At 42.5% G+C, this 17,502-nt stretch overlaps 1 protein-coding gene across 3 annotated transcripts in view; it reads left to right on the top strand.

The window, feature by feature from the left end:
- The first annotated feature begins 326 nt into the window (after positions 1-326).
- Positions 327-17,502, top strand: part of RBM47 (RNA binding motif protein 47) — a 163,886-nt gene continuing 146,710 nt past the window's right edge. Inside the window, exons 1-2 of one of the 3 annotated variants that reach the window (XM_045474958.1) lie at positions 327-457; positions 605-763. The gene's annotated coding sequence lies outside the window, so the exon portion shown is untranslated. Of the gene's footprint in view, positions 458-604; positions 764-1,168; positions 1,276-1,658; positions 1,891-17,502 lie in introns of those variants that run through there. The other 2 variants (XM_045474962.1, XM_045474961.1) reach the window with 2 other exon arrangements.

Consider the following 17,502-nt stretch of genomic DNA (forward strand, 5'->3'; position numbering starts at 1 on the left):
GGAGAAGTTTAAAAAAACCCTGCTCATGGCCCTACAGCTAGCGAATAGCAGGGCTGCGTCTAGAGCCAACTTCTAACTCTGATCATGCCCTTGAAAAAATCCATAGTACAAAAACTACTACCAGTACTACTGCTAATAGCTGCTAAATATGTGCCAGGCACTGTTCTAAGCTCTTCTATGTATTAACTCATTTAACCAGCAAAAAACCTCCCTTTTTTTGGACTAGTCTTCACTAAAATAGCCCAATGACAAACAGTCCTTTTTTTTTTTTTTTTTTTCTCAGTTGGTGACACTGCAACCCGAAATCACAACTCCGTTTTAGGTTCCTGGTGGTGCCTGCTTCCTCTTCTAGTTTGTTTAGTCACAGAATTCGATTCCTGTTGGCCGGTTACGCGCCTACAAACAGGCTTAGCGCTCTATTGAAATGCGTGAGGCTCCTTAACTCTTGTATAAACAGGTAATGCGAAGGGGTGGGGCACAGATTGCGGGTTTCTTTGGGATGGGGATGGGGTGGGGGTTAGAGCCAACTCCCCAGAGATCAGGCAAGGTTAAGGGAGGGCTTGGCTGCTGTTTTTAAATGCAGTGTTTTTTGTTCCCTTTCTAGAAACCAGCTGTAACTTTAGGTCAGAGCGCATTAAAATGAGCCACTTCTGAACGAGCAGCGCCCAGGCCCCAGGCCCTGCTGCGAAGGCCCCGGCAAAGGTCAGGGTTTCGTCCGCGTGACGTTCCTTCCTGCGCGCGTCCAAGCGGTGCTGTGCCTCAGGTAAGGACACTCTGGGAGGTCCCCCCCTTCCTTTAGGCCCGCCGCGGGGCTCGCTGTGATCCTACCTGGTTAAACGACTTTTTGTTACCAGGGGGAAGAACGGGGGTGGGGTGGTACTGTTCGGCTCGTGATTCAGCTGCAGGTTCCTTATTCCTCAAACATGGTTCTGCTTGATTTCTCTGAACAACCCGAAGGGGGCCAGACGTCTGAGGACACATGTCCTCAGGTGGAGCAGGTGCCACTTGTGGGGCCGTTTCTGGGTGTCTGACTTGGATGTGACTTTTTGAGCGCGGGGAGAAATCTGTCTGGTGGAGTCCCCAAATCTCTCCCATCCAGGCAGTTTTTTTTTTTTTTTGTTTTTTTTTTTTTTAACCTTCAGCAAAGGTATCTGCGCTCCTAAAACAACAGGAATGTTGCACTGGCCTTTAGCCAGCGGTGGCTCAGCGAGCAGGATAAAATTTCAGTGCAGATTTACGGGAAGTTGCCGGTGTCGGGAGTAAAAATCTGGTTTGGTGAGTTTAAGGGAAGGGAGTAGACGAGAGACAACCTTGCTACTGTGAGGCGAATGGCCTCGGCTGGGGGAGGGCTGCGGGAGGAGGGAGGAGGGAACAGGGAAGAGCTCGGAGAGCAGACACGGAGCGCTCCCCGTGCGCAGCGCCGGACGCAGCCGGGCTCTCGGGGCCACTCGTCTCCCCCGGGTGCGGACCCGGCGCCGCTCGGCCAGTGGAATCGCCGCGCTTTCAAGTTCTCTCGCTCCCGCCAGGAATTTAGCCCCCGAGAGCTGCCTTCTGGTTATCGCTCCTGCTTCCCACTTTGGAATGTGCAGTTTGGGACAGTGAGAAGCCGGGGCTTAGGGAGTTGTCCTCGTTGAGAGTTTCTCTCCGCAGGTTTCCAAGGTTAAGAAATTCTGACAAACTGGAATTCCCAGAGTCTGGGAGTTGAGCCTAAAACGATCTGTTGCTTTAAGCGGCGCAGTGGGGAGTAGCTGGACACTCCTTATTTTGGTTTTACATTAAAAAGAGGGAGGCCGAGAAGATGTTGTAGGTTACTTCCTAGCTGTGTAAATTGCTACCGGGCTGTGAATGGTGTTAATTTCTGAAGTGGGCGACTCCAAATACATAACAAAGGTAAGGTGGTTTTTTGGCAATCCTTCTAAACTACCTTCCCTTAATCTTACATTTGGGTCCCAATTTTGAATTTTTTTTCCCTTTTTCTTCTCTCTTCAGCCCTGATCTCTCTCATTGTACCACTCTCCCTTCAACCCTGGTATATGTAGTGGGAAAGAAATGGTTTATAAAAAGATTTTAAAAGTGCCAGCTTCAGGAAAAGCAGAAAATCCTATACAGCCCCATCGTGTTTCCTCTGATGGAACCTTTGATGAAGCCTTTTTCATACAAGAAACGTTTTTTTTTTTCATCCTTGAAAACACACCATTGGGCCATCCAGTGGCACAGGTGACTTTTAGAATCTGATTCTTAACTTGCGATTGAGGAAATATTCATGACAGGCATCTATCTCATTGAAGTGTTAAGGTTGGGGGGCAGGGATGGGGGGAATGCCTGCCTGCAGTAGTTTACCTCCAAAGGTAGCACCTTTACCTCCAAAGGTAGCACAAAACTAAGCACTCCAAAGGAGGCTTAGTTGTTTAAAGTTACAAATTCATTCTGCGTAAAAGTGTAGGGCTGATGAATTATGACAGCTGACAAATCACCAGTCACCGGATATTTAGGAAATCAGTTAGAATAAATGATGTGGAATTTTGCAAATAAATGATTCATTTTTTAATTAGTTAAGAGTCCATCCACTCTTGGGTACTGTCCCAAGGCATTTGAGGATGTGGCTTCTTTCCTGAGGCTTATCAAAATGATAGAAAGATAGTGTCTTCAAGGTACTTACAGGCCATACTGGTTTGTACGGAAAAATCAAGCAATTTCTTTCTGGTGGCATCCTAATGACTCACTCCGTTGTCTTTAGCAGGAATGCAGATTAGAAATGTTTCTTTCAAAGTTCTTTAAAAGTTTTAATGCTGGAGTCACACACATTTTTCAGGGGAGAGAAAGCAAAGGGTTGGCCACACAAACATGAAGAAGTTGCCGCAGTTTTAAGCACAACTGCACTTAGATCGAGTGTTTGAGAACTGCAGGTGCCGATTCTGAAAGGTGAAAGGTTGTCAGTGGCGTAAAACACAATCTCTAGACAAGGCAGTGAGATAGCACTTTGTAGGAATTTGTGTTGCCATTAATTTAAACAATAATCTTTGTCAGACTGATGATCTGAAATCTTAGAGGGAAACAAAACCAACTCAGTCTGAAAGGGAAACAGGAGGAGGAAAAGAAAGAAATGGGGGTTTTTGTATCCTTTCTTGCCTACCTAATCCTTCATTCACCCTGTTCTCATACACACACCGTTGGCCTCTTTGTCTTAATAACTGCGTACCGAGAGAAGGAGGAATCAGAAATTTCACAAAAGTCTAGCTTCATTATTAATGTTTAGTATTTGTTAAATGAAGAAATAACCTGACAAAAACAAAGCGTAGCTAGCCTGTCATACTTCTTTACCTGACGAGGCTACTCTTAAATTCATCTGTTCGAGGGTCTTTTTGAACGTATGCTGAAAATAATCAAATTTTGAGGATATTTTGGCTTCCTCTTGGTTACTGAGTTTTCTGAAGCTTGTAGGGTTGAAAATCTGGCACCATCATTATATTCCAATCTCTATAGTTTTAATGGTCAACATATTTGTTTTTGATTCCCACCTGTGCTTGCTGCTCTAGGTTAAATTTTGAAAGGATTCCACCCAAAACAGTTGGTGACACTGAAGACAGACTCAAGATAGAAAGCAACAAAACTGTGCTTCTGGACACATGTCCTAGATACTTGCTCTAACTAATGTTTAAGACTACTCACATTTTTTTTCACCTCACATGATAAGAACATTTAGATTAGACTGTTCTCTTTGGTTTATTAGTAATGGAACTTGCTCTAGGTAATCTAAACAAAGATTAGAAGGTTAAAGTAGAAGAAATCATTATTTTTTTTTGCAAAATACCTTTGCTTTCCAAATCCTCCTCTTGATCTGAAGATTAAAAGTAAATCATGTCCCAAATGATTGAGTTTTGGCTGCTATAGGAAAGTATTTGCTTGTTTCAGACAGGATTCCGCCTCTGCATTTCTAGTGCCTTCTAATTGTTTAGGAATAGGCAGAGAAATAGATGTAGGGGTGCTGGTAGGAGGACAGAGATCTTATAACTGGACTGGGGTTCAAGTGAAATTGTGATCAGGTTTTCCCAGAGGATGCATAATTCTAGGAAAAAACTCACACTGAAGAGGGCTTAAGTCTGGGATTCATTAGATTTAGGAAAAGGATATATTTTGCCTGAATCTAGAATTTGTGTGCTAAACATTAAAGTTACGATGAAGACATGAATGCAGCTTAAAAAATGGTTGTTAGGAGGGGCACCTGGGTGGCTCAGTCAGTTAAGCGTCCGACTTCAGCTCCGGTCATGATTTCACAGCCTGCGGGTTCCAGCCCTGTGTCAGGCTCTGTGCTGACAGCTCAGAGCCTGGACCCTCCTTGGGATTCCGTGTTTCCCTCTCTCTCTGCCCCTCCCCTGCTCATGCTCTATCTCTCAAAAATAAATAAACATTAAAAAAATTAAAAAAAAAAAGTGGTTGTCAGGGGCTCCTGGATGCCTCAGTAGGTTAAGTGTCTGACACTTGATTTTGGCTCAGGTCACGATCCCAGGGTCATGGGATTGAGGCCCATGTCGGCACTGAGCACGGAGCCTGCTTGGGATTCTCTCTCCCTCCCTTTGTCCCCCTCCCCCATGCACTCTCTTTCTCTCTCTAAAGTAAAAATACATAAATAAATAATAAAAAAAAGTGGTTGTCAGAATAATTCCAAGTTAAAAGTTATATTGGGACGTTTCAACTACTGGCCTGATGAAGACATGTATTTCACCTCTTAGGTGCAGTTTCTGTGTCTTATGATGGTGTCGATTTTCTGGTTTAGTGTTGTAAGAGGTATGTGTTAGTCCAAACAACCACCCGCTCAGAGTAATGGCTTCAAAGAACAACTGAAAAAGGATTTTCAAGAAGGGCAACGCAGGAATGACTTGGGTTATGAGGTGGGAGGCCTTTAGATCCTCCAGAAAAGAACTGTCGTGGAAATGGCAATAAGTAATTGTTCAGCTGGATCCTCAGGTTGTGGGAAACATCTCAGGTTAGAGGGATTTAGGGGGAAATGGCACCCTGCCACTTTTTGTGTGTGGTCTGAATCATCTTGTCAGTAAAACTCTCCTCAAGTGGTCTGCACTTGATTTCTGATGGTTTCTGCTTCTCTCGTAGTTGCCTCTCCCTCTATTCTGTCAGCATCTGCATGGGGAAGAGGGGAGGGACAAGATGTTCTCCCCTTGAAGTCAGTGTGCCCCTTCTTTTCAGAAACTTTGTATATTTTGCCCTGGAAAAGGTGAGGGAGGAATTTTCCAGTAGAAGGAGAAAGATGTCTGGTGGAGGAAGTGGCCAAGAAACAGGTGAGTTCCAATACTGTTAGTAACGTAGAACTCACCAGAAAGCTTACATGGAGGTTTATCAATGCCCTCAAACTATTGCAGGGGAACTGGCAACTGTAGGGATTTGAGGCTCATCCCCACCCCCTTTTGTAATTCAAATGTTCCTTGCACTCTGCAATAGATGCCTAGTTTGAAAGGGTTCAAGATATCATCCCTGGGTAGGACCATAAGTCAACTGGTTACAAAAGGAAGACTCAACTGTGTTCCACTCCTCCTCTACTTTCTGTGGTGGTTTAAGACTCCTGATTTTTTAGCCTCCTGAAAAAAAAATCACAGTTCAGTTGATGGAACTTATGTATATAATATGAGCATTCTGTTTTGTGGTTGTGAATATCCCGTTGTTGTCATCCGAGGAACTTAATTTATGTAAAATGATTTGTAGGTATGTTTAGACATACGTGTACAGTTTATATGTTTGTAAAATACAACACATGAGGTAAACTGACACTCACTATTCCAGAAATGATTGACTGTAGTCTATAGTTGCTCTCTTGGTAAACTCTGTCATGTTTGAGTGGAGTCGTTTTAGAAATCAAAAGTACAATCTCTACCTTTCTGAAGGCTATTTAAGAAAGATGACGTCAGGAGAAGGCAAAGTGCTAGTGTAACCCTGAAAACCCTTTGTGATTTGGGGAAAATGTCAATCCTTTGGCCTCAGCAGATTCCTGGTAGTGCAATATATATATATATTTTATTTATAAGTCACAGCCATTCACATTAATCAAGAAAATAAGCTCCAAGTCTCCTCAAATCATATTTGTCTTTGGGGATACTGTAGTTTTGTGGTTCTTAGGAACATGGTGGTCCAGTGCCCAGATCATGGGAGGTGCTTGGTGGGTATACGTTGAGTGAAAGAGGAGTTTCTGATTTTTTAGCCTCCAGATTGTGCTTTGCTTTGGCTAATAGTCAATTTTGCTCATATTCCTTGAGTTTCCACCATGCGGGGAGAAAGACAATTTGATCCCAGAAGCTATGGATAATCCACAGGTGGGTGAGCAAGAGTTAACTCCATGTGCCAATGGGCAGTGGGTGGGGAACAATGAATGTGGTGCATTGTGCACTGAAACAGGAACAGGATGCCTCCACCTGACCAAGGAAATGCCAACCTGTGAGAATTATAATAAAAATATTTACCTTTCAGAGCACTGAGACCTGGCTCAATCATTTTTGTGACGCATTTCACATCATGCCAAAAGAAAAAAAAAAAAAGTAATAAAACAAAGGAGATTTTTTTTTTTTCCAGGTGCTACTTCTCTTAGATCAGTTGATTGCCATTCTGAAAATGTATATTTGGGCCTTTCAAGATCAAGTCAAATATTCATGTTTCTAAAAGTAGGGATCCATGTCAATGGTGATAACAGCACCACGAGTTTTGAAAAGACAGCTTAACTAATATTTGTTGTCATTTATTTTTAAAAATAATAACATGGTCCTCAAAGCCCTTGCCAAGATTAGGCCCATCTTCTCAGTAGCCTTCCCAAGACAAAGTTGCCTTTGTGTAACTGGAACTGGGAGGATTTGGTGGCACAGAAAACTCAATGGGGCACTGCAACTTATTATTAACAGAAAATTCAGTGGCCTAGTGTGCGTGCGTGCGTGTGTGTGTGTGTGTGTGTGTGTGTGTGTGTGTGTTTATCAGCTGATATCTCTGATCTGTTTCTCCATGCAGATGATCTCACTGTTTTAGACTTCCCAGGCGAGTGTGTAGTGCGCGGGAATTTAGTGCGCAGGAGTTTAGTTAGATTATAGAAGGGAAAAGCTGCAGCATGCTGGTGCAGAGCGGAGCTCGCCTCTGTGGGTGGACTAGTTTGTTCTCAGGGTAGTCAGCAAGATTTTGGTCACACGTGGAGAGAAAGAAAAGGTGGTTAGCCAGAGTGAAAATGACAGTTTGGGGGAAAGGAATGACTACTGTGCCTAATTCAACCTTCTTGGCAGAGTGGCTAAAAGCATGGACTGCCTTGGTTCAAATCCTGGCTGTGCCACTTATGAACCGGGGGACGTTAGGCAGGTTACCTAAAAAAAACACAAAACAAAACTGTCCATGATTCAATATCCCCAACTGTTGTTGTTATAGGATTACTCTACAGGGTTGTTATAAGGATTAAATAAATTAATAAAGGATTAAATAAATTACTGTATGAGCAGAGGTTAGAACAGTGCCGGGCACATGGTCAATATACTATGGTCCGTAGTCAAAGTGATATGTACATGTGTCATGTTTGGGTGCATTTGTGTTTGACTTCTTATCTCATGACCCTACTCCATGTAAGAGTTTTCTTTCATGACCTCTTGCTGGTTGGATCCAGGATTCTCTTCCTAACCTCACTGTTTGGCTTTGATCAAGTGACCATTGCCATTGTAGATAGGCACTTTTTGGCTAAGTTTCTTTTGGTTTTTGTGTCTTAGTTGTATGGAGAAAATGTTACTTAGAATCACCAAGGTACACTTTTTTTTTTTTTCCCTCTCTCTTTTGGTAAGCTATAAGATGTTGATTAGGAACAAAAGGGATAATACTGTTATATCTGTTGGTGAGAGACTGCCGAGTGCCCTGCTGAAAACTGAATATAGGTTCTTAGAGATGGCTAATGCAAAATAGGAATATTCTGTGTAAAAAAAAAAACAAAAAAAACCCTTAAGTACATCGAACTTAAATAATTCGTGTTGCAACTTTTGTTGGTTAGTATTAATTCATTATAATCATAATATATACTCTGGGACTTTCTTAGAACTGCCATAATGCCTTATCTGCCTTACAAGTCATTTTATATCATTTCTTACTTTTGTGCATTCACTATTTTCTCTACCAAACCCAAATTAAGTTCCTTGGAGATAGGATTTGTGTCTGAATAATGTCTGTATCCCTCAATGTCTCTAGTTTATAGTTGAGAGCCCAATAAATAACAATTTCTTGCCCAAATATATTACCATCTAAAATAATGGCATTTCTGCATTCCATGGGTATGTATTATACATTTTTTTAAAGGTAAGCTCTAGGCCCAGTGTGGGGCTTGAACTCACGACCCTGAGATCAAGAGCTGCATGGTCTACCAACTGAGCTAGCAAGACACCCCTGTATTATACCCATTTATTTGAGTAACTTCTTTTTTTCCCCCCACAAATTTGCCAAAAATTGTTACATAGAGGAAATATGGTGGAGCTGTAGTGAACTCAGGCAGGACTGAGCAAGAACAGGAGTCCCATCCACAGCCCAGCCTCCTTTTTTTTTTTTTTTTTTAAGTTTTAAAATTTATTTTGAGAGAGACAGAATCCCAGGCAGGCTCCATGCTGTTAGCGCAGAGCCCCACACGGGGCTCGAACCCACAAACCCTGAGATCATGACCTGAGCTGAGATCAAAAGTGACACTGAAGCGACTGAGCCACCCAAGTGCCCCTCACGGCCCAGCCTCTGAAAGCATGGCAGGATGGGAGAGGCCAGGGGTAGGCAGGGGGTGAAGTTTTACAGTGCATTGTTTAAAGTTTATACCTCTTTTTTCCCTCTTGCTCTTTAATTAACATCCTTTAAAAAGCTCAGACTTGTTACTAGGTAACTCTGAAAAAAGGGAAAAAATGCATTTTCTTAAAATTAGGAGGAATTTATTAGTCATCGTTAGGAAAAAGCACATTTTCCCCAAATTAGAGAAAGTGAACAAAGAGATCCGAGAGAGGAAATAATGTCAGGTGAACACACATCTGTGAACCACAAAGGTATGGTTTTGTCAGTGGGCTGGTGCTATACTCTTGGCTAAGGAAAAGTGGTGAGGAAGGAGGACAGATGATCCCCAAGTGTTGAGAGATTGCCTCTAGTGAAAATCCTATTTGCAGAGCAAAGGGAATCCAGTAACAAGTAAACTCTTCCCACTTGGTGCAAACAATAGTTTGGCTCAGGGACCTCCTTTGCTCTTTGCCCTTCATTGTGGGTTCCGGGATCTACTTCAAGTTATATGTAGATTTGCCAGTGAGTAAACAGAAACTACCAGCTTAGATGGTACTAATGAGCCCTGGGATTTGTGCCTTACATTTGCATTTGCTCTGCCTGCATAGACAGCACTCTCAGTGTGGACACCAAGCCTGGGAAGGCAGGGATCTTGGAATATTTTCCCAGCACCCTTCCCAGAGTGGAACCCAGGGGTCATTCTCCTAGTAATTGTCATGGGTCTTGCCTCTTTCTTTCTTTCTTTCTTTCTTTCTTTCTTTCTTTCTTTCTTTCTTTCTTTCTTTCTTTCTTTCTCTCTCTCTCTCTCTCTCTCTCTCTCTCTCTTTCTTTCTTTCTTTCTGTTTATTTTTGAGAGAGAGAGAGAGAGAGCACGCGTGTGAGCGAGTGGAGGAGGGGCAGAGAGAGAGAGGTAGACACAGAATCCAAACCAAGCTCCAGGCTCTGAGCTGTCAGACGCAGGCCTTGAACCCATGAACCATGAAATCGACCTGAGCTGAAGTTGGACGCTTAACCAACTGAGCCACCCAGGCATCCCTCGATTGAACCTTTTTCCACCGACTAGAACTAGTCAGTGAACTAGTCATTGGAACTGCAGAATCTGCTTTTCTGTTCTCCTTGTTTTCACCTTTGCCCTCACCCATACACTGTTCTTGACACATTGCCTAGAAGGATTATTTTAAAATAGAAGTCAGATCATGTCAGTCTCCTGCTGAGATGTCCCTGTCCATCTCACTTAAAAGCCAGTGAGGCACTATACCTCTTTACCTCTGTAATTTCATCTCCTATCACTCTTCCTTACTCTGTTTTAGTCACAGTTTCATGCCTCAGGGCCTTTGCACTGGCTGCTCCCTCTCCCTGAACCATTTTCCCCAAATATCTGCATGACTCACTTTTTCACCTTCTTCAGCTCTTTGTTCTTCCTCCTTTTATCTAAAAAAGCACTTCCTCCTTCCTGTTGGCACTATCTCCGTACCCTGTTCTATTTTTTTATTTGGTACTTTTTAGTTCATTGTCTCTTCCCCACTACAGTGTCTGTTTCACTTATTGATGTATCCCAAGTACCTTAGAGTAGAGTCTGCCACAGAGTAGGTGCTCAGTAAATATTTGTTGAATGAATGAATAAAACACACAGGCTTCTACACAGCACAAGTATGACAGCAAGTGTAGTATAACTTGAGTTAGAGTTCTACTCAAGATACAACCATGAATACATCTTTCTGAATAAACATGAATTTTCTCCCAGATTTCCCCTGTGAAGCTGCCATATTTTCTCTGGTTTCATTCTTTTCTGTGTCACCAGGAGCATTTGATGGAGGCTGATGACTAAGTAAAGAGCAAGGCAAGGCTGAGTGTGGGGATGGCGCAATCATTTCACCGTTTCCAAATCAAAGCCTCGTCTTTGGCAATCTTTTTGTGATTTCCATCTAATTCTTACAGCCCCGTTTTGAACCAGTCTTGTGAATTGCATGCCCTACAGATAATTACACTTGTCTAACTCGTGTTGCTATGCTGTTTATTGCTTTTTCTATTGTCATTTAATTATAATGAATGATTGTTCTGAAAGTAACTGTCAAGTTTGTTATTTTTTAACTGTCTCTTTTGACCTTTGAAATTTTGCCAAATGCCAATTGCCGCTACAGGATTCAATCTAGATTTTTCTTGGTTGCAGAGCTTGCAAAGGTACTTTGCCTTGACATGGCCTGCAACAAGAGTGGTAGTGTCATTGTTTGCGTCTTTGATATTTCCCCAGAACCTTTGCACAAAACCTCGGTCTTGCCTTTTACTGAGTGGCATAACAACTCTCTGACCTGTTGTACTTGTTTGCTGGCCCCAGCTTCACTGTCTCCTTTTGCACGGTGACCTTGGTTTGGCAAAACTGCATTTCTTGGTCCTTGGTGGTACAGCTCCCTCTGTGTGTCCTCATGCCTTTTTTAGAGCTATACTTGGACCGGAAAGAGCTTATCCCATGGCTGATAGAATCCTGTGGCTACTAGGCTTGGAAACATTAGAACTGGCCCTTGAAGGTGAGTACACCCTCCAGCAAGGTTCTTCGCATTAAAGAAACAAAACAAAACAATAGTATATAAATTCTGCTGAAGGTACGTGAAGATCCTGGATTTAGTTGCTTTTGACTGGTGTTGATCCTGGCTTGTGGCTGAGTTAGAATTATTTGGATTTTTTTCACTTCCAAGTTGATTTGGAAGCACTCATCACAATTGGTAGTGACTGGGCAATTTGTTGAGCGATTGCAAAAAACTAAATACACCTAATAAACAGCTAATAATTATTGTACTTTCTGAAAGTCATTTTTTATTTACTATATGTACTGAATGGGACATTAAAAATGAACAGCACATAAATGTTACATTAGACTTATCTTAACAATGGCCTACGTAGACAGCGCTGCTGGTCATTATTTATGAGTTAGAAAAATTTATCAAAATATAGACCTAGTAAGTAGGTACACTTGAAAAAAAAGATGAATATGAATTAAACTGGTTTAAACCAGGCAATTTTTCTTTTCTTTTCTTTTCCTTTCTTTTCTTTTCTTTCTTTCTTTCTTTCTTTCTTTCTTTCTTTCTTTCTTTCTTTCTTTCTTTCTTTAATATAATTTATTGTCAAGTTGGCTTACATACAGTGTATACAGTGTGCTCTTGGTTTTGGGGTAGATTCCCGTGATTCATCACTTACATACAACACCCAGTGCTCATCCCAACAAGCGCCCTCCCTCCTCAATGCCCATCACCCATTTTCTCCTCTCCCCTGCTCCCCACCCCCCCATCCACCCTCAGTTTGTTCTCTGTATTTAAGAGTCTCTTAATTGTTTGCCTCCCTCCCTCTCTGTTTGTAAACTATTTTTTCCCCTTCCCTTCCCCCATGGAAAGACCAATTTTTCTTATGTAGACACAGACTCAGCTATTATTTATTGAGTACCTGCTATGTGCCAGACACGGGGTATCAGGTATGCTGTGGAGAATAATAGTCCTCTGCCCTGTTAGGGCTTTCTTTGGGCATGGAGATGGGATTCAGTACTCTGAAGGAATTACCGGGAACTATAAAGATGATAGGTGGGATTCTCCTAGCCGGGTGGTTCAAAAGAAGGCTCCTCCGGGGAGGTGGATGCTGGAAGGCGTCTGAAGGACAGGAAGATCCTTGCTGGATGGAGTAGCGTTTATGAAAGTCCTAAGGTTGCTTCAGAAAGCTTGGCATGTCGGGGGTCATAAAGAAGGCCGATGTTGCTGCAGTGGTGCAGTGAAGGGCAGGGGATCATGAGGTAGTTTGGGGGTTACTGAGACCTGGAGTATGTAGGCCCTTCAAGACCATGGGAAAAGAGTTTGCGCTTTGTTACTCTTGAGCCCAGTGGGAAGCCGTGAAAGACAATTTGCTAGTTAAAAGATAACTGGCAGCTGGGAGAAGACTGGATTGAAGGGAGGCAAGAAAGGTTGGCCCTGGAGGTGGAGGGAAGCGGGTTAACTGCCTGCGATTCTTCTGTGCCTGTTCCTGCCCTTTCGAAGTCTGTGTTCGGCAGTGGCAGGAGTTCACCAACTGGCGGAAATAGCAGTATTTGGTGATGGCCTGGATGTAGGGGTGAGGGAAGGAATGAGGATTCTGGCGTGAATTCCCAGGTCGATGAGGAGACTGAGGGAGAGCAGGTTTGAGGGGTGCAGAGAGAATCAAGCATTCTGGTTTGGGCATGTTTACTGAGATGCCTGTTAAACCCGCCCAGGGAGATGTTGAAAGTTTCCCTTTGTATCGGATGCCGCCAGCAAAGCAGGAGGCACCTCTTCTAGGCAACTGTTTTGCATTTTACTAGTTCTCTCCTTCTCATCTCACTATGGCCAGATTTGCAGATACAGGTTAGGTGTATGACCTGTGTTTATATATTACAAATGACAATAATATTCTAACACCGAGTATCTATTGTGTATGGAAAACTGGTGGAGGGATGGGTTAACATTAAAAAATCTAGGGGTGCCTGGCTGGCTCTGTTGGTAGAGTCTGTGACTCTTAATCTTGGGTTGTGAGTTCGAGCCCCATGTTGAGTATAGAGATTACTTAAAAAAAAATCTTTAGGGGCGCCTGGGTGGCGCAGTCAGTTAAGTGTCCGACTTCAGCCAGGTCACGATCTCGTGGTCCGTGAGTTCGAGCCCCGCGTCAGGCTCTGGGCTGATGGCTCAGAGCCTGGAGCCTGTTTCCGATTCTGTGTCTCCCTCTCTCTCTGCCCCTCCCCCGTTCATGCTCTGTCTCTCTCTGTTCCAAAAATAAATAAACGTCGAAAAAAAAAATTAAAAAAAAAAATCTTTAAAAAACATTAACAAATCTTGAGTTTCAGCTATCAAAAATCTTCTAATTCAAATCAATCCTATATGTATTTAATATTTCAATATTGAATATACGTTTGACATTTGCTTTATATATTAACATTATATGTTAATATATAAATATGTTAATTTATATGAAATATAAATTAACATTATATGTTCATATATAATAAATATAAATGCCGATATAATTGAATATGACATACTTAATATATAAAAGATATTTAATGTGCATTATGTACTAGTCTATAGTTAATAACATTTAATATTGAAAGCTAAGTGTAAATCATGCATGAACAAAGAGTTCATCCCATATTATAGAAGATAAAAATATTACAGGATGTAACTGGATTTCCTTGTGAGTTACAACCATTTAGGGGCATGCAAATTCATGCTCTAAATGTCAACACATGAAAATGGATCCATTAAAAAAAAAAGGATCCTCTCTCTCTCTCTCTCTCTCTCTCAAAAATAAAATAAAAACATTTAAAAAAAAAGGAGGTGGCGCGCCTGGGTGGCTCAGTTGGTTAAGGGTCCGACTTCAGCTCAGGTCACAATCTCACGGTTCGTGGGTTTGAGCCCCACATCGGGCTCTGTGCTGACAGCTCAGAGCTTGGAGCCTGCTTTAGGTTCTGTGTCTCCTGTTCTCTTTGCCCCTCCCCTGCTCATGCTCTGTCTCTGTCTCTTTGTCTCTCTGTCTCTCTCAAAAATAAAATAAAGGGGCGCCTGGGTGGCGCAGTCGGTTAAGCGTCCGACTTCAGCCAGGTCACGATCTCGCGGTCTGTGAGTTCGAGCCCCGCGTCAGGCTCTGGGCTGATGGCTCAGAGCCTGGAGCCTGTTTCCGATTCTGTGTCTCCCTCTCTCTCTGCCCCTCCCCCGTTCATACTCTGTCTCTCTCTGTCCCAAAAATAAATAAACGTTGAAAAATAAAATAAAAACATTAAAAACAATTTTTTTAATGGATCCATTTAGAACATGCAAATATTATTTCTTGTCTTTCTCTACCTAACTTTCCAAAGGGTCCTCTGTACTTCTGCTTATTATGTGAGTGGAAACTGGAAGCCAATACAGGCACACTTTATTTATTCATTTTTAAAGTTTATTTCTTTATTTTGAGAGAGAGAGAGGGAGGGAGAAAGTGAGTGGAGGAGGGGCGGGGGGGAGGGGCGGAGAGAGAATCCCAAGCAGGCTCCAGGCTGTCTGTGCGGAGCCTCACATGGGCCTTGATCCTGTGAAATGTGAGGTCATGACCTGAGCTGAAACCAAGAGTTGGACACTTAACCTACTGAGCCACCCAGTTACCCCGGACACACTTGAACATATATTGTGAAAGGCTGATTTGTATCTAGCAAACCCGATTTTTGAATTTGTAGAGCGAGCACTAGGGGTATGATTACAAATAAGGCATACGGCTTTTGGAGCTTAGAGGGATGGAAGCTTTATCTGTTTTAGTTCCACCGCTGCAAGCCCTCCTCCCCCACCAGTGGTTTCTCTAGAAAGAAAAAAAAAGAAGACTGAGTGTATATTTTTAAATTTGTAGGAATAGAATGCTATTTAAAAATACTGGAAGACTTCAGTCTAAAAGTAATGTTTTAAAAAAAAACATGTTTTAAAAAACTTTTAAAAAAGTAATGTTTTAAAAAGTCATCAACTATTAGGGGTGGTGGGTGGAGGTGGGAGAAGAGGTTACAATGGACAGTGTTTGGTAATCATGGCGTAGAAACTGTCAACGGCTGCAGCCTTGCATTCTGGTGTGTCAACAGCCGTGGAGCACCTGAGGCGTAATCAAATTTATTATTGCTTAATTGGGCCAAATGGTGTGGTTTGGATTTGTGCATAAGATGGGTCACTTACCAAAAGGATATGTAGTGCCTGAAGGTTTCACATTCATTTAAATTGTGTTTTTGATAAGAAAGTTACCCTGGTGAGGAGCTGCTATAATGTGTACCCTCAATAATCACAAAGAGTAAGAGGGAGGAGGTGCCTGGGTGGCTCAGTTGGTTGAGCATCCGACTTCGGCTCCGGTCATGATCTTACAGTCTGTGAGTTTGAGCCCGGCGTCAGGCTGTGTGCTGACAGCTCAGAGCCTGGAGACTGCTTCAGATTCTGTACCTCCCTCTCTCTCTGCCCCTCCCCTGCTCATGCTCTGTCTCTTTGTCTCAAAAATAAATAAAAACATTAAAAAAAAATTAAAAAAAAAGAGTAAGAGGGAGGCTTGTGTTTGAGTAATTGCTGAACTATTTGGAATTGAAAGTTAAAAACAGAAAGTAATAGTGGCTAATAACGGCTGACATTGAATGAGCACTTACTGTATGCCAGGCATGACCTCATTTGATTAACGGAACTACCCCTAAGAAGTAGATCCTACTATTATTATTATCTTCACTTGGCAAAGGTGAAAATGAGGCACTGATGGGTCAAGCAACTTGCTTGGTAAGTAGCGGTCAGGATCCAGATTCTTGTAAAGCTTCCTAAACGAGGTCAGGTTTGGGAAAATCCCTGCACTAGGACCCAGTCTTTTTATCAAGATTTGCCACTGACTTAGCAGATAAGTGACCTTGGATATGGCACTTCACCTTACTGGCTTTCCATTTCCTTGCCTTTAAGACTGGATAGATAACATTAACAACTCAGGCAACAACAGATGTTGGCAAGGATGCAGAGAAAGAGCATCTCTTTTGCATTGTTGGTGGCAATGCAAGCTGGTGCGGCCACTCTGGAAAACAGTGTGGAGTTTCCTCAAAAAATTAAAAATAGAACTACCCTACAACCCAGCAATTGCACTACTAGGTATTTATCCAAGGGATACAGGTGTGCTCCCCCATGTTTATAGCAGCACTATCAACAATAGCCAAAGTATGGAAAGAGCCCAGATGTCCATCGATGGATGAATGGATAAAGAAAATGTGGTGTGTATACACACACACACACACACACACACACACACACACACACACAATGGAGTATTACTCAGCAATCAAAAGAATGAAATCTTGCCATTTGCAACTACGTGGATGGAACTAGAGGGTGTTATGCTAAGCGAAATTAGAGAAAGACAAATATCATATGACTTCACTCATATGAGGACCTTAAGATACAAAACAGATGAACATAAAGGAAGGGAAGCAAAAATAATATAAAAACAGGGAGGGGGACAAAAACATAAGAGATTCTTAAATATGGAGAACAGAGGGTTGAAATTAAATAAAATTTTTAAAAAACAGGGTAGAAAGGAGGGAGGATTTGGGACTAGACATGCTTTGCACACCCCAAATTTCTCTAAGTCCTTTTACTTTCACAGTTCAAATATGTAAGAGGTTTCTCCTAGGATATCTAAAGGGAAGATCAGGGTGATAGGAGTACATGGGGGGAAGGGGGATGAATTACAAGGGCAGTTACTTTGGCATTGAATCATAGGAAGAAAACTCGGTTTTCTAGGTTGGATGGCTTGTCCATATCTTGCAAAGTTCTTACAGACTTGATTCTTGATTGCTATCCCATTTGGGATAGATAATATTGTGGGCATATAGGGTGATTCTAGACCAGTGCTTCTCTTCTGGGGAGGATTGTCCTCCCAGGGGACTTTGGCAGTGTCTGGAGATATTATTGGGTTGCCACAGTCTGGGAGGGCTGGGGTGCTATTGGCATCTACGGGCAGAGGCCAGGGATGGGGCTAAACAACTTGCAGTGCACTGGACAGCCTCTCACAACAAAGAATTATCTGTCCCCAAATGTCAGTGGTGCCCAGGTTGAGAAACCCTATTGTAGACTAGTCTTTGCTCTCCACAACCTCTGCAGTCCTATACAACTTGAGCAAATAGTGTTTCTTCCTTTAGTTTTTAACACCCATCTCTTTGCTGAAGATTCAGGGTCAGAGAAGGAGTTTGGGTGACAAGGTCAGGACAAAGTTGAA

This window comes from Leopardus geoffroyi, chromosome B1 (genome assembly GCF_018350155.1).
Source record: "Leopardus geoffroyi isolate Oge1 chromosome B1, O.geoffroyi_Oge1_pat1.0, whole genome shotgun sequence".
Lineage (NCBI taxonomy): Eukaryota > Metazoa > Chordata > Mammalia > Carnivora > Felidae > Leopardus > Leopardus geoffroyi.